This window comes from Aegilops tauschii, chromosome 3 (assembly GCF_002575655.3).
Source record: "Aegilops tauschii subsp. strangulata cultivar AL8/78 chromosome 3, Aet v6.0, whole genome shotgun sequence".
NCBI lineage: Eukaryota > Viridiplantae > Streptophyta > Magnoliopsida > Poales > Poaceae > Aegilops > Aegilops tauschii.
Genome location: NC_053037.3, coordinates 232013678 through 232020380, shown reverse-complemented (window position 1 = coordinate 232020380; position 6703 = coordinate 232013678).

The window sequence follows — 6703 nt, the reverse complement described above, 5'->3', positions numbered from 1 at the left end:
GTGCAGCGACGTCTCCTACTTCTTGATCCAGCAAGGGGGAAGGAGAGGTTGATGGAGATCCAGCAGCACGACGGCGTGGTGGTGGATGTAGCGGGATCTCGGCAGGGCTTCGCCGAGCTTCTGCGAGAGGGAGAGATGTTGCAGGGGAGGAGGGAGGCGCCCAAGGCTGTAATCTTGCTGCCCTCCCTCCCCCCCTTTATATAGGCCCCCTGGGAGGGGGCGCCGGCCAAGACCCATCTAGAGGGGGGGGGCGGCGGCCAAGGGTGGTAACTTACCCCCCAAGTCAAGTGGGGCGCCCCCCACCCTAGGGTTTCCAACCCTAGGCGCAGGGGGGAGGCCCATGGGGGGCGCCCCAGCCCACTAAGGGCTGGTTCCCTTCCCACTTCAGCCCATGGGGCCCTCCGGGACAGGTGGCCCCACCCGGTGGACCCCGGGGACCCTTCCGGTGGTCCCGGTACAATACCGATAACCCCCGGAACTTTCCCGGTGGCCGAAACTGGACTTCCTATATATAATTCTTCACCTCCGGACCATTCCGGAACTCCTCGTGATGTTCGGGATCTCATCCAGGACTCCGAACAACTTTCGGGTTTCCGCATACTCATATCTCTACAACCCTAGCGTCACCGAACCTTAAGTGTGTAGACCCTACGGGTTCGGGAGACATGCAGACATGACCGAGACGCCTCTCCGGTCAATAACCAACAGCGGGATCTGGATACCCATGTTGGCTCCCACATGTTCCACGATGATCTCATCGGATGAACCACGATGTCGAGGATTCAATAAATCCCGTATACAATTCCCTTTGTCAATCGGTATGTTACTTGCCCGAGATTCGATCGTCGGTATCCCAATACCTTGTTCAATCTCGTTACCGGCAAGTCTCTTTACTCGTACCGCAATGCATGATCCCGTGACTAACTCCTTAGTCACATTGAGCTCATTATGATGATGCATTACCGAGTGGGCCCAGAGATACCTCTCCGTCATACGGAGTGACAAATCCCAGTCTCGATCCGTGCCAACCCAACAGACACTTTCGGAGATACCCGTAGTATACCTTTATAGTCACCCAGTTATGTTGTGACGTTTGGTGCACCCAAAGTACTCCTACGGCATCCGGGAGTTGCACGATCTCATGGTCTAAGGAAAAGATACTTGACATTGGAAAAGCTCTAGCAAACGAAACTACACGATCTTTTATGCTATGCTTAGGATAGGGTCTTGTCCATCACATCATTCTCCTAATGATGTGATCCCGTTATCAATGACATCCAATGTCCATAGTCAGGAAATCATGACTATCTGTTGATCAACGAGCTAGTCAACTAGAGGCTTACTAGGGACACGTTGTGGTCTATGTATTCACACATGTATTACGATTTCCGGATAACACAATTATAGCATGAACAATAGACAATTTTCATGATCAAAGAAATATAATAATAACCATTTATTATTGCCTCTAGGGCATATTTCCAACAATCGTAACCCTAACATATCACTTACTCGTCGTAAGATTCCTGCAACATGAGACGTTGCAGCCACAAAGGGTCAGTACATTGAATGTACTGGCAAAATCACACCATAGAGCAATGATGAATAATATCTATCACTACATGCATATTTGGTTGGTGGACGCTCTATGGTTACCATGTTTTTGCGAAAAGCCAATTTTTCCCTACTACAAAGGAATATATTTTATTTATCTACATAGTTTGTTGAAACATCGAGAAGGTTCCTCCAACTCAATCCCAAATTAATAATCATCAACCCAACAAATTAATTAGTTAGAGTGATGAGATCAACATGATAATCCAAGACCCAGATACTCAAGATGTCCATAACCGGGGACACGACTAATCATGACTAGTTTGTACACTCTGTAGAGGTTTGCGCACTTTTCCCCACAAGACTCGATCTCCTCCGTTGGATTTCTCGCACTACATGGTGTTTGAGAATCGGATGACCGAGACACAGTCTTTCAGAAGCATTAAATCTAACCCCGGGTAGACAGTACCAACCTACATCCCCCTACATCTGCTAGCCTACCACTGGAAGAGGTCATGAAACATACTCAACTATGCCAGAGCCCATAATGGCTTCTAGCTGCACACGGAAGTTTCTAGCATGAATAATCTAATGATCCCTTTGAGCCTGGGTGGCATTCCATAGGGTGATCACACGGGTCCTCCAGGATCCCCTTGGGCAAGCACTGGGTTCTCCAGGTGCCCGGGCATACCACTGGGTGCTCCAGGGTGCCCCTACCATTCCACCCAGATGTGTATTAAAGTAGCCACCTTAAGTTAACCATTAATTAACAATTCTCACATCTGTCATGAATACACTCAACCAATCCATGTCTACGAGCAAAGCATTGCAGTATAAGCATAACGTAGTAACTCCCTGGGTTTGAATGCAAGACAATAGGTTCCTACCTACTTGTTATCAAATCCTAACCATGCAATGTTTGAGGGGTTGAAACTAATGCATAAAAACTGGGTAATAAAGGGATATGATCAAAGTGTGAACTTCCCTTGTATGGTTGATGAAGATGATTCACACTCATAACTCCTGATAGTTCTACTCGTCACACTCCGTTCAATCTATCGTAAGCAAGCAATAGTAACCACACATAAGCAATCACTCAAAAGATTGGAATGAACGAAGAAAACAATTCGAAAAACTTCAAAACCAAGCAAATAACTCTTGCAACAGAAAAAATTTCTAAGAGTACCAAAATTAAGTGAATTTGGCCTTATCAGAAAGTTTAGGTCAAGAGCTTCGATTTGCAAAAATAATCAACTAAATCGGAGTTATAAAACTCAAGTTATGATCAAAAGAAGTTTGAATACAATTCTGTTTGAATTCAAAATTTAAAACTTTCAAAAATATGTTTAAGTTGTTTTACTGGATAGAGGGGATCGTAACGAAGAAGTGGGCGCTGGTTTCGTTGGATTTGGACTAACGAGTAAAAAGTTACGGGGTTTTGAAGATCAGCGGCTATTCTGCAAATAATTTATTCACAAACAGGTCCCTGGCAGAAAATAAAATAAAAGAAAAAATCCTACCGAACGAACGTTCGCTACGAAATCCTAACGAACGAAACCGTTCACTGCAGAAGCCAAACTAGTGAGCGTTCACTTAATAGATCTATCTAAAAGAAAACCGTTCGGTTATAAACAAAAACCGAACCAAAAAGAAAATAAACCGAGATGAACCGGCGGGTCGGCGGTTACCAGCGGTTTTTTCGCGGTTCTCGGAGGTTCGTCGGCGGTGGCAGCAGATCAGGTTTTCGGCCGGCGGACTCCGGCGCGACAGCAGCTTGGCGACGGTGGGATCGGCGGCAACGGCTCCGGCGCGGAGCGAGGCGCGGCGGCGAGGCGCAGTGAGCCAAAGCGGTGGCGGTGGCTGCGGCGGCGCGATGTGAAGAGGGGAGGCGGGGCCCGAGGCGGCGGCTTTATAGGGGGAAGGAGGTGGCCTTGGGCGAGGGGGCAGAGGAGGAGGCCGGAGGCGGCACGGCCTCCCATGGCGGCGCGGCGGCGTGCCCGAGCGGGATTCCCGCTCGGGAAGGAGAGGGTCGGCGCGCTGGGCTGGGCCGCGGCTGCGGTCGGGACTTAGGCCAGCCCAGTCGGCGGCGGGAAAGGAAAGTTTTTTTTAACACAGACAATAAAATAATAAAACGAAAGAAAAAATAAAACATATAATATATCAAAATTTTTAGAAAAATATTTTCTACAACATGGACATTTTTATAATGTCAAGTAAAATTAAAAAAATTCAAATAAAGCAAAGTGTGCTACTGGTGCATTAAAACCCAATAAAAATCATTTATAAAATACCAAAAAAATTTCAAGTTTATTTCTCTCCAATTTTCTTCTGTAGGGAATCATTTTACCCTATTTTCCATATATTTTTATTTTGGAGAAAAATAATTTGAATAAAACCCAAATAACTCCAAATTGAAAATAATTTCAAAAGTACTTTGAATTTGATCCTTTTAAACTTCCAACTCATATTTCATATGTTTTGAAGAAGTCATTTTATCTTCTCTTATGAAAATCATTGAGTTGCTTAAAGTTCTGAATTTGAAATATTTTCAAATGGAATTCAAATGTTTTCAAAAACCCTTTTTCATTTATTTAAATGGAAGAAGTCATGTCATCTTTTCTCCAGGGTTTTGTGGTGAAAATAATTTGAATTTGTAAAAGCAAAATGAAAGTTTGGGAAAGTCATATTATTCCCTCTCATTTAAGTTTCAAAAGTTTCGAATTCCACTCAGTTTCACACAAGAAACCACACCACAATCAAACAATCAATCAAATCTATCTATTTATTAAATATTCCAAAATTTAGAATTTTGGCATGTTACATACAAATATTCTCGTAAATTTTAAACACCATCTGTTGCCACTTCACTCCAAATTCCTCTTTCACAGCTAATAAAAAATATCCATAACATCAGACACAGTTTTTTTGTAGGAACTGTTTGCGATGTAAATTTCTGGGTCTATTTAAGTCTTCCTCGTTAAGCTTTGCTGGATCGTCTGCTCCAGTGCCGGCAACCCCCGAATCCACGAATCCCGATCCCCATTCCCGCACCCCCTTCTTGCAAAGATGACGCCATGGAAACGCTTCGTTCAGGCTTGTACAATGGTCGCGTCCTCCCCGAGCGCTGCCGCTTGCGCTGAGAGCGTGGCCGCCTACGCCGAGAGTGCCACCGCATCTACATTAAGCACTCGCATCCGCCGAGAGGGTGTTTGTGGCAGCCGACAGGGCAGCTGCAGCAGCCGAGACGGCTGCAGCTGCTGCTGCGACGGTGGCTGCAAATGCTGAGAGCGCTCGAGCTACCGTTCGTGCCACTGATGTCACCCTGGCCTGGGTCGAGGCCATCCATGCCAAGATCGAGGACGCACACGCCAAGATATTCCAGGCCACCTCGGAATCCAGCATGCAACCCTCGTCTGAAAAGGCGGCAATGGCCATGGAGCACATGCTTCCTCATGAGATCGCCGAGCGGGAGCTGGAGATGTAGGAGGCGACGGAGATCGAGGAGCGCTGGGAGGAGGAGTTGCGCGTGGCCAAGGTCGAAGTAGAGAAGAGTCTGTCCGTCGAGGAATCGGCGGTGGAGTACGGACGCGAGCTCTGGCGCAGCCACTACTACAAGTACTACAACCTTGAGGGCAGCATCGAGGATGGCGCCGAGGATGAGGACGAGGACGCGGTCGACTTCAGTAGGGGGACGCGGAGTCCACCAACGGCGGTATTTCACCAGTACAAGTCATCGACGTCTCATCTCACACCTGCGATGCATAGGCCGACGCGGCCGTGGATTTGTTAAAATTATGCGTACTTAGGCTTTGTTTTTAATGCTGGTCTTTTGTTAGAGCAATATTTAGGTCAACTGGCTTTGTGTAATTACTAAAATTGCTCGATTCAGTAAGTGTGGTCTATGTGCTGTACACTCTTTTGTGTGCCCAAATAAGCAAGTGATGTTAAATTATGCAATGACGTACCCGGGGAAACTTCCACCAAAATTTGAATTATCAAACTCATCCCATGTGCGTAAAGCAGAAGAATCATTTGCGATGCACACAGTCGTTCAAACTAAATGGTGTCCGGCGGCACCGCGCGCAAAGTTTCCCTCCACATTTAAATTTTTTTGGCCTACCACAGAAATATCTACCCCCCCCCCCCCCGCTTCCCCAACCCGTTTTCTCCCGGACCACAAGTCACATTTCCCTTGTTTCCTCCTTCCTTCCTTCTTGAGCTATAGCCGCTTCGTCGCTTGCTTCCTCACTCTCGCCATCTCGCATCCTACCGCCGGGGTCGCCCTGGTCTTCTTAAATGACCTCTCCAGCGGTTCCTCCTTCGACGATGACTCCTTCACTACCCGAGTATGCCTCTCTTCTCTCTCTCGGGCTATGACTTGGAATGAAGTATTTTAACCTGGCAGTTGATTTGAGTCATTTCTTCCTCTTGTAGCTCCCTAGGACCACCAGTTGCAACGAATGGAGCGGGGTGGCTGAAGATCTATCTCCTCGTTGTCACCATCAATCTCCATGCGTGAAGCTAGTTGTGTTTGAATCTGTGGACAGTGGGAGGAAGTTTCTAGCATGTGCAGAGAATGTTAGACCCTCTTTCATTGTTACAAATCATTTGTTAGATGTGATTCAGACACTGTCACGGTCCCAACCCATCATACCACACCTTCAACCAAATGCATCCAAAGACAGTGTCACGGTTTTTACCTAGTATCTAAAAATGTTGCCATCTCATCAGCGGCGCCATTAGAAAATTATTTGGCACCGCTTCAGCAGTTTGTGCAGCCAACTTTGGTCCACACATCCGAGCAGCCAAGCAGTAAAATAGTAAATCTTTATGGCACAAAGGAACTGGGTATCAGAGCAACTAGGTGCTCCGGAGTCCGGGTCCCTGATTTTTTTTGCTGCATCGGCTCGCCAGTGTAGGGCACCGGTGCGAGATGTAGTAACAATTTTCTTTACATCGGTTTTGGCATACATAGTGGACGTCATTAGTGCTTTTAGTTCTATGTTACTAAATTTGTGCATGTACACACCTATTAGTATCAATTTGCTGTCATCCAACACTGTCGCTATGCTGTTGCAGTTATATTTACCTTCCTCATAAAATGTTCAATTTGTTATTTATAGTACATGAGTAAGAACTTGTAGCGTTA